A 20,000-nucleotide genomic window follows, 5' to 3' on the forward strand; every position below is an offset into this window, starting at 1 on the left:
ATAAACGAAGAAAATCTTATACGAGTAAAATAATTAATGAAGTTCTGACATCTGCGTCGTGCTTTTCGATTCCTACTTTTTGGAAAATACCACAAATATCTTTGTTTTCGATTTAGTTTAATTTTCTAAAAGCTTCAATTATACGTTGCAGTCTCTTCGTCAATGTTATGTGGCTTATTCATGTCGGTCCTAGCCGGTGCGAAGGATAGAATCCCGAAGACCCAATCTTTAATATATAAAACTAGCAGAGTTCAAATTTACAGACACACACATGCATATTTCAGAATCTAGACACCACCTTTCACCGGATTCTTCGGAGTCAATTAATGATATAGAATATTCAATGCACCGATCTAAACCGTCGCTCTTTCTGATGGCGCTAATGGATATTTAGAAACGATAACGGCAAAACAGTTTCAGATGAAATTAAACTTATATGAACGTGTTTAGAAACTTGAAAGCTGTATTAACATTACAAGGCAACTCTGAAACCAAATCTTAGTTAATAAAAAAATCATTACTCAATCCCTTTTTCATGTGTTCGTGTGTGTTGTATGTGTGCAATAAACAGAACGACTTCCTAAAGTTTCTTCAAGATAGATCAAAGAGAGATAGGTATTCAGCCATTGGACCCAGTCTATAATTAAACCCCATGAGACTTGAAGTTAAATATCCAGGAATTCATTACTGCCAGCAAACAGTCCAAAGTCATTGAATCAAATATATATCTGCTTTCTCGCATTTAATTAATAAGTTTTGAACGTTCTTTGGTGATATATTTCAACGATTTCACGTTGTTAATAAGAGTAAATAAGTTTCAAAATTCTTGCTCTTTATTTATATGAGAGAGAGAGAGAGAGAGAGAGAGAGAGAGAGAGAGAGAGAGAGAGAGAGAGAGAGAGAGAGAGAGAGAGAGAGAGAGAGAGAGAGAGAGTATCTTTTATGTAAATGACTTGGAAGAGTATGATTTCTTTCCTTTCTTCTTCCCAGAGTTCAGAAAAGATATTTGTAAAAGGATTTGAGGGCAAAGTCTCATTTATCCCAGGGCATGGGTTCAGATATGAAAATATTGGAAAAGTTTATAATGTATTCTCTTCCTAACCTACTTTCTTTCTACGTCCCCCAACTTCCTCTAAATCCGCCCTCTTCTCCATACACAGATTACCCCTGTTCTTTTTCTATGACATTTTTTACCATCATAAACATCGTAAAAACAATCATATAATGTCTCTCTTTTATAATAAATGGTCTTGACCATACAACTACGACTACAGTTCCATGATACAACGAAAATACAACAAAATCAGACCCCCCTAAAACTTCCATCTCCCACGGAGAGTTCCCCCAATTCAACTGGAGACCATTACAAACTCGACAACATATCCTTCCAGCGATGAAAACAAGTTGCTATTTCCATCCTATATCAGATTCGATCTGAAGTTATAACTCTCAGAAGGATCTTATAAAAACTTCAGTTCATTCCCCCGTCCACACATGTAACCCACTACGTCTCTTTAAGACTATCTCGGGACTTCACAAGTCTATGCTTAATTCACTAAAAGCAATAGTTATGTACTTATATTGAGCTAGAGAGGTATATGTAATGTTTCCAGAAAATTATTTGAATTTGATTACTTTACAAAGAATTGCATACTTTACTTTTGTAGCTGAAATAGAAGAATAACTACATACTCATAAAACCGTAATTTTAATGGGAAATTCTCAAAAATATACTATTCTCAGCTCTGTTTCATTAGAAACAGGAGACCGTAGTTTTTATCCTAATTTGTTATTACCTTTTACGGGTTGTTGACCGTAATATCACTCCAGTATTTATACCGTTTTTTAATGCAATTTTTTAACAGTGAATCATTAGACACGAATAAATTAGATACATATAGAACTTAAAGTACATTATACATTCTTGCGGAAAATCATTACATATAGTACTATGGTAATTAATACCACAACTCTACACTATATATATATATATATATATATATATATATATATATATATATATATATATATACACACACACATACATACATATACACATTCAAATGTGTGTGTGTATGGAAGGATTAATGAATATAAAAAATATATCTGAATGTATACATTTATACATACATCTATATATTACCTGAAAATAAGTGGTTATGGCACATAATTATTGAAATAAATAAATAAATATATATATACTGTATATATATATGTATATATATATATATATATATATATATATATATATATATATATATATATATATATATATAAATATATATATATATATATATATATATATATTATATATATATACAATATATATATATTATTATTATTATTATTATTATCATTATTATTATTAAATGCTAAGCTACAACACTAGTTGGAAAAGCAGGATGCTATAAGCCCAGGGGGCCCAACAGGGAAAATAGCCCAGTGAGGAAAGGAAATAAAGAAAAATAAAATATTTTAAGTATAGTAACAACATTAAAATAAATATTTCCTATAAAAACTTTAAAAACTTTAACATAACAAGAGGAAGAGAAACTAGATAGAAGTGTGCCCGAGTGTACCCTCAAGCAAGAGAACTCTAACCCAAGACAGTGGAAGGCCATGGTACAGAGGTTATGGAACTACCCAAGACTAGAGAACAATGGTTTGATTTTGGAGTGTCCTCCTCCTAGAAGAGCTGCTTACCATAGCTGAAGAGTCTCTTCTACCCTTACCAAGAGGAAAGTAGCCACTGAACAATTACAGTGCAGTAGTTAACCCCTTGGGTGAAGAAGAATTGTTTGGCAGTCTCAGTGTTGTCATATGAGGACAGAGGAGAATCTGTAAAGAATAGGCCAGACTATTCGGTGTCTGTGTAGGCAAAGGCAAAGAACTGTAACCAGAGAGAAGTGTCCTATGTAGTACTGTCTGGCCAGTCAAAGGACCCCATAAATCTCTAGCGGTAGTATCTCAACGGGGGGTTGGTGCCCAGGCCAACGTACTACCTATATACAGTATATTTACAATATATATAAATTATATATATATATATCATATATATACATACATATATATATATATATATATATATATCATTCATGCTTATAATTTTACAAATATACATTATACACACGTGTGTGTGTCTGTGTGAACATATACAGATATATGTACAGTTGGACACATGACTCCGAAGTAGAGCATCCTTACAGAGCGAACAATAACAAAACGAATGTAGGGATATAATGCAAAGGTGGTGGGGTGGGGCTACCACCGGAATTCGCCGCGCAGTAATAGTGTGACCGGGTGCACTTCTTCCGAAAGTAGTGCCAGGAATTCCTGTGTCCAACTGTACATTTACACACACACACACACACACACACACACACACATATATATATATATATATATATATATAAATTATATATATATATATAAATTATATATATAAATTATATATATATATATATATATATATATATGTTTGTGTATCTGCGAGTGCAAGTTTGTGCAATGTTGTACTGTATGCATAGTAGTAATACCAAGTGTAGTTGAAATAAATGTTTCTGAGGATAAAAGCAATGACATCGAACAGCTGACATTTCGAATCCATCCTACGAGAACCAATTTTAACATTATATATATTATTTAATATATATATATATATATATATATATATATACATATATATTATACATATATATTATACATATATATATACATATATATTATACATATATATTATACATATATATATATATAATATATATATATATATATATATATATATATATATATATATATATATATATATATATATATATACATAAATATATATATAATTGTTTTAAAGCCTTTTTAAAAGTTTATATTTTGGAGTACCACATTCAATGACAAAGGATGTATATACTGGTATACGTTATTTCTCGACACTAATATTCTTTTCTTTCTTTTCCTTGTTCGACTGGATGTTGCCAACAGGTAAGTGAACTAAACCGAATTAATTTAAACGATCATTGATTAAGGATCACTGCCAATAACCAAGTACAATAGGTATTGGTTTATTTAATTATTTTACCTTTTGTAGTATTGCTTAACACCTCCTTAAATAACAGATAACGAACACATATAGAGCAGGATTAGTTTTGCATGTATGTAATTAAGCGTAAAAATGTAATCCGTGTGATGAAGTGTGTTTCAGAAGTTTCAGAGAAAGTTTCCACTAAAAGTAATGGGTATTATTTAAAAGAAAGTTAACCATCTGACAACATAAAAGATGGATAAACCTATGTACTTTCTAGTGAAAATTGATCGTTAGAGATATAATTGAATTTGTGGAAAGATTTTATTCTAATCGCTTTTATAGTTCTCAGTAATTCTTTTGGTACGAAATAAAATTTAATAATCTTCATATACAAACATGTGCTTGTATAACAATGATATACATACACAAACATACATACATGTAATCACGGTACATACACTATATAATCTCTATATACAAACATGCGTCTGTATAACAAAAAGATATACACACACAAACACAAATATATGCAATCATGGTATATACACATACACAGACACACACACACACACACACACACACATATATATATATATATATATATATATATATATATAATTCAGCAGGGGGTTGCAACATCCTCATCTGGTCCCCAAGATATTTGCACTCACTAACTGGAAAATTACAATTACCACATACATTTAATCTCGAACAAATAAAAAAAAAAATCGAACGAAAAAGGTTCGTCTCCACTGAATCTATCTAGCAAATCCCCCTTGGGCAAAAAGCGGAATCAATGGTCTTCATGTCTGTCGCTTCTTATTTCATGGAAATTTCATGCCATATATCATCCACCTCCTTGGAACATTCGCAAGAATCTTCCCCTCTCCATCCATCGATCACCGAAAAAAAAAAAAAGTCTATGCAATATATAAATTTTTTCATATCTTTTCTTTAGTGGAAGAAAATTATCTATTAAAAAAATATAAGCGGATAAGTTTGGTTTTGAATAATAATAATAATAATAATAATAATAATAATAATAATAATAATAATAATAATAATAAAACCTTTATTTTAGTCACTGATATACAAATACAACAATATGCGCAGTAACTTTTGAAAATGAAGACGAGATCAGTCGCCACTTGACAGCAGTAGGACTACTTATTTTTCCAAAAGAATCATTTTGATTAGGGAAACGTCCACAGAAACTCCATCTGAGGCCAACTAGGAGTCTGAGCAAGACCGCCAGTCTATTGTAGAACGATAGGGAGGGAGGGAGAGAGGAGGAGGAGGAGAAGGAGGAGGGAGCCTGAAAATAAAGGGTGTGGATACGAGAAAGGGTTGAGAGGGGGTGGCGCTGGCGCGTTGATAATTTCCCATTTCGAAGTTGGAGCAGCACCAAAGTTATAATTTCCTCATCATGTCCTCCTCCTTCTCAGCCAAAAAAAAACTTATATACTCTTCTTCTTTTATTTTCTATTTTTTTTTCTTTAAATATTCGTCAGATGTTAACCTATAATGAGCGATGGGTATTGATAATTCCATGACGTGCATTAGGAGCATTTCCTTTCATCGGAATCTCCTTCTAGTAAACATGTTCCATTTCCACTAGTATTTGCAATTATCATTAATCATATGATACACTCCAGATTTTGTGGTTATCATCAAATGTACACACACACACACACACACATATATATATATATATATATATATATATATATATATATATATATATATATATACATATATATATATATATATGTACATATATATATATATGTGTACATATATATATATATATAATATATATAGTATATATATATATATATATATATATATATATATATGTACATATATATAATATATATATAATATATATAGTATATATATATATATGTATATATATATATATATATGTATGTGTGTGTCTTCTTAGGTGAGGTTGTATGCCTTGCTGAAGGCATTAATACCAAAGATAAAACTGCAACCATTATAACAACGATGATGATCATGAGAATTAGAATTATGAGATATCTTATGTAAAAACAACATACTTTTAAGTTTGTATAAAATAAAATCTACACAATTATAAGTTCCAACAACAAAAACATACCATTTTACCATTATTCTCTTAAGGACAGATGTTTGTGCTTGAACGAAGTGGTTATGACTAGTAATGAACGCTTTCAAGCAGGTCTCGGAAATCGTGTCGCATCCTTTGGCCGTTTTCTTATTTCTGAAATATGTAGAATAGTAATAAAATTATTCAAATGAGAAAGAAGAAAATGTAACAAAGAAATATAGCAAATTACTCTTCCATTGATCAAGAAAATTATAATATATTATACTCTAAATTTAAAAAATACAACTTATTAAAGCTATTGGTATTGATATAAGAGCATATAACATAATTACTATAAAGACTAACACCCCAAAATAATTCGTGGAGAGAGAGAGAGAGAGAGAGAGAGAGAGAGAGAGAGAGAGAGAGAGAGAGAGAGAGAGAGAGAGAGAGAGAGATATCCATATATCGATTAACATTTAGCGTATAACGAGGGTTTCTACCCGACGAAATTTATCGCCGCATAACAAACCCTCTCGTTAATAGAAAGAAGAAAACGAGAGAAAAAGAAAGTTACAAGTCGAAACAATAGCATCTAATGGTCACCATAGCAATTTCACAGCACGAAATTATTGATATCATAGAACAAACACAATAAGAAAATAATCCTAAATTCTCGAAATAAAGAAAATTTTTCTATTGTGAATCATGCACTACGGAACAAAATTTTATTATATATATATATATATATATATATATATATATATATATATATATATATATATATATATATATATATACGCACACAGATTGTTTCCGTCTTTACAGACAGATGCTCTAGTACTGGGCAGAGTTCGCGTGAGTATTTCAATTATAATCTAGACACATTTATTAAGGAAGTTTATGAGGGGAATTATGAGCGCCTTTAGGGCTGATCTAACCAAGGTGCCTCGACTAAAGAAGAGGTTGAAGAGAGGGTAAGGGGAGTATATATGAGGGGAGTGAGGGACATTTTTCTATCACTGTGTAAAGGAAGATAAAAGGTGAGGAACCGAGTGATTTCGAGGCATTGAGTTTTACACACACCTTCGAGTTCAGTATGCTAAGGTTGGTGTGGAATAAATAGTTCTGCATGAAAACTTTTAGCATACATGCAAAATTAATTTATCATTAAGGAATAAAAGTACCTGTGGAGTCATTTTAGCAACAGCTATGCTTAAAATCCAATGCATAAGATATACTTGAAGACATGTTCTCTATGATGAGGGTAATGATAGAGACCATAATAAAGTTTATCTGGGCATACCATTACTAAATGTGCAAGGAAAGTTACACTGATAGAGGAAGAGTAGAATAGTCAAAGGGAAGCAAGGGGTGCATGAATCAAGTGATTGGTAGGAAATAAATGTGTAGAAAGAAGTATGAAGGTATGGAAAAAATTAGAATAGAAGAAATTATACGAAATTAATAAGCGAAATGCAATATGGAGTGTTGAGAATATAGTATATAAGAAAATTTGTTGAACGCAAAAAGAAAGTGTTTAAGATGATAGCGAAAGGTACAATTGTAAGTGTAGATAGTAGAGTAGATGAAATTGCGAAAAAGCAAGACAAAGGCCAAAGCGTGTTGTACCGCACGTGTTTCATATACACTCATACAATGTAATGCTATTGCTTTTTTATCTCTCGTTCTCGCCTGTTTAAGCTTGCCATCGCATGTATTAGTCTTTTTGTAACACTTTTGCTCTGAACTGCCTGTATATGAGCTCGTTATCTGTTGAATAAAATTTACTTGAATTCACCTCGCCTCTCTGTTGGCACCTCAACTACATTGCACAGTGTAGTCTCCATGGCTGCTACATATCCTCAGGGATAGAGTGATATAAGAAGTTAGAGAAAACACAAAGAGTTATAAGGGCATAGCTGAAAGATAATGCAGGGATATGAGAGGATTAATGATTATTCAACATCTGCAGATCACATTGGGCTGAGAAAAGAATCCGTGGATTTCTAAAGATTTTCATAAACACATTTTTAAATTCATAACAACCGCATCTATGTGCCTTGATAAAATAGATGGACTATTATTATTCTCATCATTACAAGCTATGCTATAACCCCAGTTGAAAATGCAAGATGCTATAAGCCCAAGAGTTCTACCAGGGAAAAATAGCCCAGTGAGGAAAAGAAACAAGGAAATAAATATACTACAAGATAAGTAATAAACAATCAAAATAAAATATTTTAAGAACAAGAACAGTAAATTAGATCTTTCATATATATATAAACTATAAAAACTTGAGAAAAACAATACAAATATAAATAAGATAAACTGTGTGCCCAGGTATACCCTCAAGCAAGAGTACTCTAATCCAAGACAGTGGAAGGCCATTGAGCAGAGGCTATGGCACTAATCAAGACTAGGGAAAAGTGGTTTGATTTTAGTGTGTTTACTATGGTAAAGAGATTACGCGTATTAATCTGATAGAAAAGGAAGAATATGGACGTAAGAAAACGTAATCATATAAAGCAAAACGTAACCTGAAAGAATTATTTGGGGATGTAATGATGATGATGATAATGATGATGATGATGATGATAATTATACGTATGGTTGAAAAAATATAGGTCTTGGAAACATAACACAAGGTAATAAAATAGAAAACGTACTGACTTTAAATAGCAGTTTTCATTCTGATTTTAAAAGAATAAGTTTTCATAACTCAAAGTTCCCAACGCTACTTTATTAAAGTATCGAACAAAAAAACCTGAACCAGGAAAAAAAAAAAAAACATTTGTTTGGACAGTAGTACATGTGAAGAGGTAAGGGAAACAAAAAGTGAAAATATTTGGGAAAGGAAAATTTGATAGAAAGATCAGAGCAGTTTAAAAGTTGGGTTTTTGGAGTTGGTTTGGTCAGGGAAATGAAGGGTTATTGATAACTTTGTGCAACGAGTGAATACTTTGGATGTATTCCCTAGAACAAGGAGTGGAAGACCTTCAACTTACCGGATGTAGGTAGCAAGAGACTGTTTGGAATGAGTCACTTGCATCCAGAAAGCAAAATGAGAGTGCAAGTATATATATATATATATATATATATATATATATATATATATTATATATATATATATATATATATATATATATATATATATATATATCTATATATATATATAGGTGTGTAGAGAGATTTCTATAAAATATAAAGACAAAAACCGTACATACATTCATATATATATATATATATATAAACACACAAATATATATATATATATATATATATATATATATATATATATATATATATATGCGTGTATGTATGTGTGTGAGTGCGTATTTACATATTTTAAAGCGTACTCATAAACCTATAAGCAGTAATAAAACATATTTCGTATTTTTACTCTTACATTATCATTACGTATTAGGTTTAGTTAATTTTCTGCCATAATTGTTTTTTTTCTGTTTTTCCGCTTTTGACCTTTGAGAAAGTAATTGCAATAAGAGACTTTTGCTTATTAAACTAAAAAGAGATTAAAAATCCAAATCTCATCACGATAATGCGCAGATGACATTCCACAGGAATATCGACAGCAGACTCTTAACATTAACATAATCAATCAATGACCATTCTTTTTACTTTGAAAAGCATAATCTTTGAGACATCAGAAGTAACGTTCTTTTACAAAAACATGGGTTTCTTTAATACAGATACGTGAGTACATACTCATATATATATATATATATATATATATATATATATATATATATATATATATATATATATATCCAGTAATATAAATATATGAACCTAAGATAAAAACCTATGTGTGCATGCGTGTATATATATATATACAGTATATTCAAATAAGCCATATATTTTAATACATTAATGTCTGGATTCTCTTATCGACCTCGGGATCAGAGTCCCAAGACGGAACCAATCAAAATCAATAGCTCTGATCCCGAGGTCAATAAGAATATCCAGACATCAATATATTAAAATATATGGCTTATTTGAATATGAAAAACACGTCTAAATGTGCAAATATATATACAAACATTTACATTTATATATATATATATATATATATATAATATATATATATATATATATATATATATATATATATATGTGTGTCATACACAGTATATATACAGTGCGTATATATATATATATATATATATATATATATATATATATATATATATATATATATATATATATATATATATATATATATACTGTCTATGGGTGCTCAACTCCATAAATAGTTATCAAATCTAAACAATTTTATGAAATTCCCAAACAATCCCGGTGGAAAATTAATTTATATTATTTGTCTTTTCTCACCACATTCATTAGTAAATTGCAGTACTCGACTCCACCTCATCAGTAAGCAACTTGAATATTGCATTCTTTGCAATTAGCAAAAAATGCTGACACATGCCAATCCTTGCGAATTTAGAAATTACTATTCACCTCGAAGTCACCAATTTACACCACAAAGAGAGAGAGAGAGAGAGAGAGAGAGAGAGAGAGAGAGAGAGAGAGAGAGAGAGAGAGAGAGAGAGAGAGAGAGAGAGAGAAATTTGCTTGGAACAAATAATTTAATAACTTTGGCTGATTAATTATTGTAATTCTGATGAAGAAAAATCGTATTCTAGAACACTTTTAATACTATTCATTATTCATTTTGTTAGAGACTAAACCAGTTTAACTAATGAAATGACAAAAAAAAATCTATCCAGCCGAAAAATGTGCAATCATTCGCCCACAACGTTCAGTCGCTCTCTCTCTCTCTCTCTCTCTCTCTCTCTCTCTCTCTCTCTCTCTCTCTCTCTCTCTCTCTCTCTCTCTCTCATTCTAATGGTGTTGTGCTCCCGTTCCCTCTTCGCCATTTTAATGTATTCATAGATGTTTGGAAAGGCTGTTTTTGCAGTGACGCCATAAAACTGACGAGTGTATTAAAACGCCAAAAATCTAGGGTGTTTTTATGAGAACCGACATCAGATGCAATTATTGCTCTTTTTTCTTGGAAGAGGGAGAGGGGACGATGAAGCACATTTTATATTGCAACCCTTGCAATGCAATCAAGCAGTCATTTCACGCTTTCATTAAAAAAATTCAAAAGCGTCTTTATTCAGTAAATTAAAATTTTCAAATAAAGCTTTTATCAGTATCACTTTAACTTAGCATCATCATACATGAGGAAAATAACTTTCGTAGCAATGGAATATACATTGTCTGTAAGGTTAATATATTTCCGTTCACGAATTTAGTTGCTTATAAGAATAATCACTTACCTCTTAAACCCTAATACACACCTCGCACCCAGGACCCCCAAGAAAAAACTTTCTATAATGAGAATCAAATGTTTTATAAAATAAAAAAATAAAAACATCGCAATGAAAACATGTTTTTATCACAAATATAACTTTTAATCTCAGAATGAAATTCTGTTTCCATATCTTCGCCAATTCAATCACGCGCGTCTCTGAACTAATTAAACAAACCTGAGAATATGTTAGTATAACAACAAAAAAGTAATAATATTTTTGTTGTTACTGTCGTTCATGGTATACCCATGTTCTTAAAAATATAAAAATACATCAGCAGCACGGTAATCCTCCATAGAAAAGTAAAAAGTAAATCTTCTATATATAGCTCAATGTCTGGAGAATGTTATCTTTGAAGTTTTCTAACAAAACTAAGTTCTTGAGATCATCAAAACTATCTACTTGAGCGGAAGTTAACCAATCACCAAATGATCTTTCTAACTTCTTCCCGTATTCCACATAAGTACTGCTCTCATCCCTTTACAAACTTCTAAATTTCTTACGGTACGCCTCTGGTACTAACCTATATGCAGTAAGAACAGTTTCTTTCACAATATCATAGTCTTCACTTTCATCCTTAGACATACAACTATACACAGAAAGAGCCCTACCACTCAAGACTGACTGCAAATACAAAGTCCACTTGTTTTGGGGGGAACCTACTCTGTTCATTAACTTTTCAAAAGACATGAAATATTTTGTTACATCTTCCTCATCAAATTTTGGAATTAATTTCAACACTGCACCCATACCTAAATGATCAGAATCATCGTTCAATGATGAATTACTACCCCGTCTGCTACCTGACGCATTACTTCCTGGTGTACCAACCGTGTTTCACACAATTGTACATAATTCCTTTTGTATATATTATGCTTGTATCTTCGCTCTTCCCTCGCACTAAAACGAACATGAAAATTCATGTCTGGTTTTTCCTCTGTAATATTGTCTGTCTTGTGAACTTGTTATGTCCTGTTGCCTTGAGGTTTTGTAAATAAGGAGAGTGTTCTACAATAATATAACTCAGTCGTTTCCAACCTGCCTTTGAGTTCACAGCCTTACTCGGCGCCGTCACACTGGTCTGCTACCTGGTGGACTATTATGAAGATTTTGCCTTAAACGAGCGATTTCTAACCCATGCTTATGCTGTTTCTCATTTTCTTCTCGTTGTCTTTCATTTTCTTCTCTTTCAGCTGCTCTTTCGTCTCTATCAGACATTTCCTGCTCTCTCTCTTAAAAACACACTCACGGAGAGCATCCCTATCTAGACCACTAAGTTCACCTGAAGCTATCAAATCTTTCGTAATCTCACTCATTCTGCTCCTTTCTACATTCTGCCTGTTTCAATCGGTTACGTTGTTGAAAATCCTGGCAAGGTCGCCACCTGTTAGAATTTTAAAATCATTACAGGTTCTTTTAATAAGTAAAATAAATGATTCCAACCACACCGATTGAAATATGGGAAATGAATATAAAAAGAAACACACGAAAAAACACAACACGTTTAATCACAAATTTACAAAGAAAACTAATGGTAGAAATACTTAAGGAATAGTTTTCTGCAGCTGCTGAGACAATACTGGTATGGAGACTTTAGGCTTGAAAACGTTGCAAAAGGGTGGCTGAAGTTTAGATGAAACTGGCACGATGACCAGATTTGAAGACGACACAAAAAGGGGGGCATCAAGATGGGACATCAGAGGTCTTCTTCCAAGGAATCAATGATACTGTTAAACGAAGGCAGGCTGCAGGCAGTGTTGGGTATGTCTTGTCACAAGCAGGGAGGGCTGGCTCCTTCAATTTGTCTCTTCTTCTCGGCCATAGCAGGATCTTTTGGAGATATGCTTTTGTTGTCTGAAGGGCAGGTTAGAATCTAGCTCTTACAGACTTCTGGTCTTCTCTGTTTCTTATCTTGCTAGGACTTGGATCTTATCTGCTTCAGACATAGTTCTTCTCTTGTCTTATGTCCTGTCCTATCTCTCTTGGACAATCTCTTCTTGAAGTTTATATACCCATGTATGGGAGGAGTTGATTACAGTGGGCAGTGGTCATCTCCATAGAAGATGTTCTTTTTAACAATTCTGCATCTCTATTGGCTTCCTCAAAAACGACCACTTCGATCATGCCATGGAAGCTTCTAGAAGAAATTTCTGATGCAATCCGGACCACATGTTAAGTCGTAACAAAATGGCAGCGCATGTCCTTCCATGATGACATATATCATAAACAAGGATTTCCCTCAGGCTCGGTTTCTCAAAATATGCTGACTCCAATAATTAAGACGATGACATTTTGGTCTAACAGGACAGTTTCCTTATCACGGCAGGCGCTCTCGGCAGACTTTGTTTACTTCCAAAAGGCTGATGAAAATGAAGAGATGGCAGGATTGTCCAAACAGGGCCACAGTCAAATCTTGTCTTGCCTCGCTGCTGTCACTGGGAATAGATATTTTTTTTCTTTTAAACATCTCTCTTTAAAAGTATTATGTCTACCCATGAAACTCATGTACGGCAGATTAAGCTGCTCATATAGATGAAACAAGACTAGATCTTTTTGTGCACAAGCAAGAGGCCATACAACTCAATTCTACCAACACAGGCACCCCTAAGAGAACAAAACAAAGTGTCCAGCCTATCAGACAAGAATCATCTGGGGCTAGGTAACCATCTCATATCCAGCTATGAGCAGTCCTGCTGAATGAAGGTGGATACAGAAAGGACACACATAGCAGATATGTTGGATAACAGAAACCCATATTGCAGTGAACTGCCAGGAACTAACAAAAGTGTTCTTGTATGAAAGGCTGCAAAGGAAGATGTAAATGATTACCGTCAGTATTCCCCTGCACATCACTGCCCCTGCGTAAGTGAGCAGTAGCAGTTGGAGGAATAGTGGGTTGGTTTGAACATTGTGATGCAAAGCTTACGAAATTAAAAATGGACAATCTGGTGATCATGATAATTTTTAAAACATATTTCTCACTGGTTTATAAACAATAAAATTTAGAAAAATGTGTCATTTTGTTTTAGGAACAATAATATTTTGAAAAATGTCTTTCTGCTTTATAAACATTAAAATCTACTCCATTTGGCTTGAAAAAAATGCATCCATATCTAGATTATGAAAATCAGACAATTACAAATACTTCCAAGTAAAACAACAACTTCGGACGACTAATTTGCCGGCCATCATGGGTTTTTCACTGGTCAGTCACCCAGATTTGATTAGTATCACAGGGAGAACAAGTGTGTCAAATTTCATGCATGTATCATCATATTCTCTATTCCTCTAAAAATCACTGTAATCTTCTGTACTATTTGGTGATTAGAAATCATCGTGTCTAAGTTACAATTACCATTATTGAGAGATTTTGTTAAGTACCCAAAACCCTCTCAAGATGCTGATCCCATCTTGGGTGGTAGATAAAATTATGTGACAAAGCTACGTTATTAGAATGTTCCTAATTTAAGTTGTAAAATGGTCATCTAGTAAAAGGTTACACCGAAGACTCAAATATTCAGAATTCCAGAGGGAAGTTTTACCGATGTATAATGAATCATGAAACGTCTGATACATTACACCAAAGGTCATATTTATAAGCTGTAAAATCTTCTTCAATGCCAAATACCATGGTGCCAATAAAAGCTAGCATTATTATTAAATCAGGTTAAAAAAAAAACTTTAAACACAAAACCTTAGTGATTGGGGTCCATTGCCAGTCATTTAAAGCTGCTTGGATAATATATATAATTTACAAAACCTCGGCTAAAAGGTCTACAAAAGAGGGACTTATGGTTATCTACTGTATTGTCACCCAACAAAAATTAGCCTTGAAAACTGATATTTGTATACAAGTCATTTCCATCTAAATGAAGATATTACAGCTATCAAAAACTACCAATATAAAATTTTGAATGTCAACTTTCAGGAACCTTAGAGTCCTGTAGGGGCCGACGCTAGTCCCTATGCAATAGGAAATACTACTTCTATCATTTGGAACACATACAAACTTACTTTGGAAAAAAAAAATATTAAAAAACAACCGCAGATTTGATGAAAATACAGTACTTCAAAAACCAACTTCATCTTATTTACCATTATTGCCTAGGCTGTCTAAAAAAATTAGCCATCTATCTGCCAGATACAAATCTTGTGAGATGTGCCTTTGCAATGTAACAACATTGGCAAAATACCGTCTGACATTCTAAGCCAACTCAATCATTTTATTTTCGTAGGTCAGAATTTGAGAATATATGACAATATTAGGCCTTTGGTTTTGAGTATTTATGATATAAATCCATGTCTTATCATCTAAGCAAGCATATACTGTAGATCATGGTTATTTTCTTCATCTTAGACATACAGTTCATTGATTTTGAGGAGCTATAATGTAGCTCCAAAGCCTAGCCTTTGAGATATCTATAACCCGGTAAGTGATTATTAGTAAAAAAAAAAAATGGATATCCAGAGCATAGATGGCGAGTAAAAGTGATACAAAACCAATTACATTGTTCTTGTGAAAGGACAGGGTTTATCATATAAAAGAATCTTCTAACACGTTTTATTTTGGCAGTACAGTAATGTAATTCCAACCAAAATCATGCACGAAAAGATAAATGGTAAACCCATACGACGTTAAAATACAACGACAACAGCAGCCATGGCCAGGACTGGAAAAGCAGCTCCAAAGTTCTCTCCTTCATGTCCATCAGACCCTACGTCAAAGGCCATAACGAAGGCAAAGACCGCCGTGGCATGACTGAAAGGAAGGAATAAAAACGCCCATAAAGATGGCAATAAAAAGAAGATAATGAAGTCGATGACTAAACGACATAAGAGAATGAAAACGATTGGACAAAAAATGAAAAGGCTGCCAATCCACGAGGAACAAACCTCCACCGCCAGTATGATATCCACCTGGCAGGCAGCCAGTCGCTCTCTCAGCCAGTCCAACGGTCGGTCGGTCATTCCATTCGGTGGTTATACGAAACGATGAAAAATACATCCAACCCCCTGGCGGTTGATTTCATAAGTATAAAAATTCACTCGAGTCAGCAAATGGAATAGGAAATTCGGATAGAAATCTCTCCAAGCTTGAGGGGCCATCCAATGATGCCCTAATTGATGGTGGGTTCAAGAATCAAATAATTACGCACAAATAATTCTGAAGAAAAATGTTAGGAAGGGAAGGAAAATAGAAAATCATGAATTTGATTTCATCTGGAATAATTCATCGTTCAGACTGAACGAAGAATTAATAGAAATGACGATTTAAAGAGACTGGAAGGACTTTCATCGTCCATTTTCTTGAGTGAGCCAAGATTTCAATGGTATTATTATTATCATTATTATTATTGCTGTTGTTGTTGTTGTCAATGAAGATAGTAACGATTAAAGCACAAAACATCAAACAACAAAGCTTTCTGGCCCAATGAAAGAAAATCTTTTTACTTTAAAGAAAGATTGTTGAATAATAATAATAATAATAATAATAATAATAATAATAATAATAATAATAATAGATTTTATGATATCTTCAACGTGGTTTCCTTACGTAACCACAACACTGTGTGAAATGTAAAGCTTTCTACTACACACACAAAAAAAGAGAAAACAGTATATACCGAAGAGCACATACACACTACCAATGTCCTGAAATGAACACCTTGGTTTATCCTTCATCATATGAAAAACAAGTCATAATTTCCATAGTAAGGTGCTGACCTAGTGTCCTTATCTTGCCTAAACCCGACCGAACACGATCAGGATGTTAATGCAAAGAAGGAATACTAAAATTTGAAGGATGCAATAAAACCGCCTATCAAAGATTGGAAGGTTATATGGGTAAGAAGAACGGAGTCAGCGAGAAAATTCTTTTGAGAAGAAAAAAAAATACTAGAAAAACTGAAGCTACAGATTACCAACAACTGAACGTGGGAAGGGGTCGTCTTATGGGTGTTTCTAAATAGGCAGAGCGTATCATGGATCCTTATCTAATCTCATTGGAAGACTGACAAAGATAGTACCTAATATATGGCGGTACAGGATATCCTTTGGCGACCATAATAAATCAAACATGTCATGAAATAGTTTTCTCTACCTGTAAAAATATGACGCCATATTTGCAGTGCTCTACTTCACAAACTGCAATGAAATAAGAGGAACATGATTTCGGAATATATTCCAACAAATTTACCTTGAAGCAATCCAACACACGAATCTAAAGTAAGAAGACCACATTAAAAATATAATCCAGAGATGTGTTTAGAAAAAAACACTGCGGTGTTTAATGACCCGAGACGACCTCAGCCATAGTCTGGTGAATGGGAAAAAGAAGGAAAAAGAAGAGCATAATGCGAGCCACACGATCTGCCTTAATACATTATAAGAGTGACGGTCTATTTTTAAACCAGGTTTGACTCAAATCCTTCAACCGTGGAAGAGGAGGAATGGACCACTTGAATATGATAAACATACTGATATACATTCGACACTTCCACACACACAAACACACACACACACACAAACACACACACACACACACACAAAGAAAAAAAAAAGAATTTTTGGACCCTCAATTCAACCCCTACCCCCACCCTTTGGTCAGTATAGTAACAACAATAAACAGATTGTTTCTACTATTCAAAATACACTAAAGATGTCCGTGTTTAAGAGGGAAAATTTCTTACTGTGAATGATTAGGAAAACCGTATCTTGAAATAAGTTTAAGAATATAATATACAAGGTTATTATAGGTCCTTCTCTGATTGAGAGAATCGATATTATCAAAAAGATCAACGATCTCACAGCACAAATGAACATCAAGATTTTTCCTATATAAATATGGATAAAACTTTGAACACACACTGGTCTAAAAAATCTGCATTACACACACACAAAAAAAAATAATCTTTCACACATGCCATGCCATTTATGATGTAGTAGCTCGATGGAAAAAAAACTAATCACGATATCACAATATTGTCCCTTAAAAATGGGATTGAGCTATCTTGAATATATATATCATATAAGGATTATTCATTCCAAGTTCAATTGAAATCGATCATATAGCTCTGAAGAAGAAATCATAGTTAAAAGTTTACCATTATAATGCAAAACACGCAAGACAAACATCGAGTAACCTTTTATCAGAAAAGCTCACTTGAGTTTTGCTTTCAGGTCAGTAGTACCACCTGTAGAGTAACATTTTATCGATTGGTCAACTCAATGCTACTGCATTTTGATACAGTTCATAATCAATAAAGGACTCAAGATCACCGTGACATTCAAACATAACGTTTGAATATCTGGAAAAGAGCTCTGGTAATGCGGACTGGTCACGGCGGCAGGGAAGGATCTGAAATAATGTTTACTAAAAATGAAGGAAATATCCATCAAGACTTAGCTAATTTCTACATGCACAATGAGTCAACTTAAAAATCTAAAGAATCTTATAAACATTATGACTTTTCAAAGTTAAGATTAACGACCAAAACTAGATTTCAGAGAAATAACCATATCAAAACACAAGGAAATAGTCAGGAAGAAACTAATATCAGTAAATATCAAATTGAGAACACAAAAGAGGAATAGCATAAAATTTCAGTTTCTATTTCATGCTGGAGTAATAGAGGAATAACGATTTTGGGGTGACTTTTATGACAAAAAAAAATATTGAAAAGATATATATATATATATATATATATATATATATATATATATATATAGTTGACCATACTACCCAAATTTTGTAAAGTACAGTTATATCAAGTAGGGGCTGTGGCTTAGTTGTAGAGTGCTGGGCTGATACTTGTAAGGTCCGTGGACTGCCGACCCGCCTCTTGACCCCACCAGCGTCAGGTGGGGTTAAGGATAAAACCGTGTGGAAAGCAGCAATCCCAGCAATGTATGAAACTATGATTAAATCCTCTGAATATCAGAAAAGAAAAAGATAGAATTCTTCCAATTTCTCACGGCGTCCTTCAAACCCTAGTAAGGGGATGTAAAGCGTTCTAGGACTCAAGCCACTACACGAATACTTATCTATCTATTTACCTAGCTATTACACAGACACACACACACACAAATATATATACATATATATATATACCTATGTGAAAATTAAATAAGAAAATAAATAAACTGCAAGTAATTAACAAACAAAATAAAACGTTTTAAGAACCGTAACAACATTTAAACAATTATTTCATAAATAAACTATTAAAAGTTCCAAAAACAAGAGGAAGAAAAGTAAAATAGAATAATGTACCCGAATGTACCCTGAATCACGAGAACTCTACCCCAAGGCAGTGGAAAACCATGGTACAGACGCTATGGCACTGCCCACAAGACTAGAGAACAATGGTTTGATTTTGGAGTGTCCTCCTCCTAGAATAGCTGCTTATCATTACTAAAGAGTCTCTTCTACCCTTACCAAGAGGGAAGTATCCACTGACCAATTGCAGTGCAGTAGTTTACCACCTGGCCATAGAAGAACTGTTTAGTAATCTCTGTTTTGTCAGGTATATGAGGACAGAGGAGAATATGTAAAGAATAGGTCAGACTATTCAGT

The 20,000-nt window shown here is 33.1% G+C and overlaps 1 protein-coding gene and 1 long non-coding RNA gene across 2 annotated transcripts in view; one reads left to right on the forward strand and one right to left on the reverse strand.

Moving 5' to 3' along the window:
- The window catches only part of LOC137618151 (uncharacterized), a 626,348-nt gene that overhangs the window by 294,887 nt on the left and 311,461 nt on the right, over positions 1-20,000 (reverse strand). Inside the window, exon 5 of the long non-coding RNA XR_011039735.1 lies at positions 6,141-6,263. This is a non-coding gene — a long non-coding RNA (uncharacterized lncRNA). The remainder of the gene's footprint in view (positions 1-6,140; positions 6,264-20,000) is intronic.
- LOC137618150 (protein O-mannosyl-transferase Tmtc3-like) overlaps positions 1-20,000 on the forward strand; it is a 513,133-nt gene that overhangs the window by 287,564 nt on the left and 205,569 nt on the right. The gene's annotated exons all lie outside the window — the stretch shown is intronic.

The sequence above is a fragment of the Palaemon carinicauda genome, chromosome 24 (assembly GCF_036898095.1).
Source record: "Palaemon carinicauda isolate YSFRI2023 chromosome 24, ASM3689809v2, whole genome shotgun sequence".
NCBI classification, from domain to species: domain Eukaryota; kingdom Metazoa; phylum Arthropoda; class Malacostraca; order Decapoda; family Palaemonidae; genus Palaemon; species Palaemon carinicauda.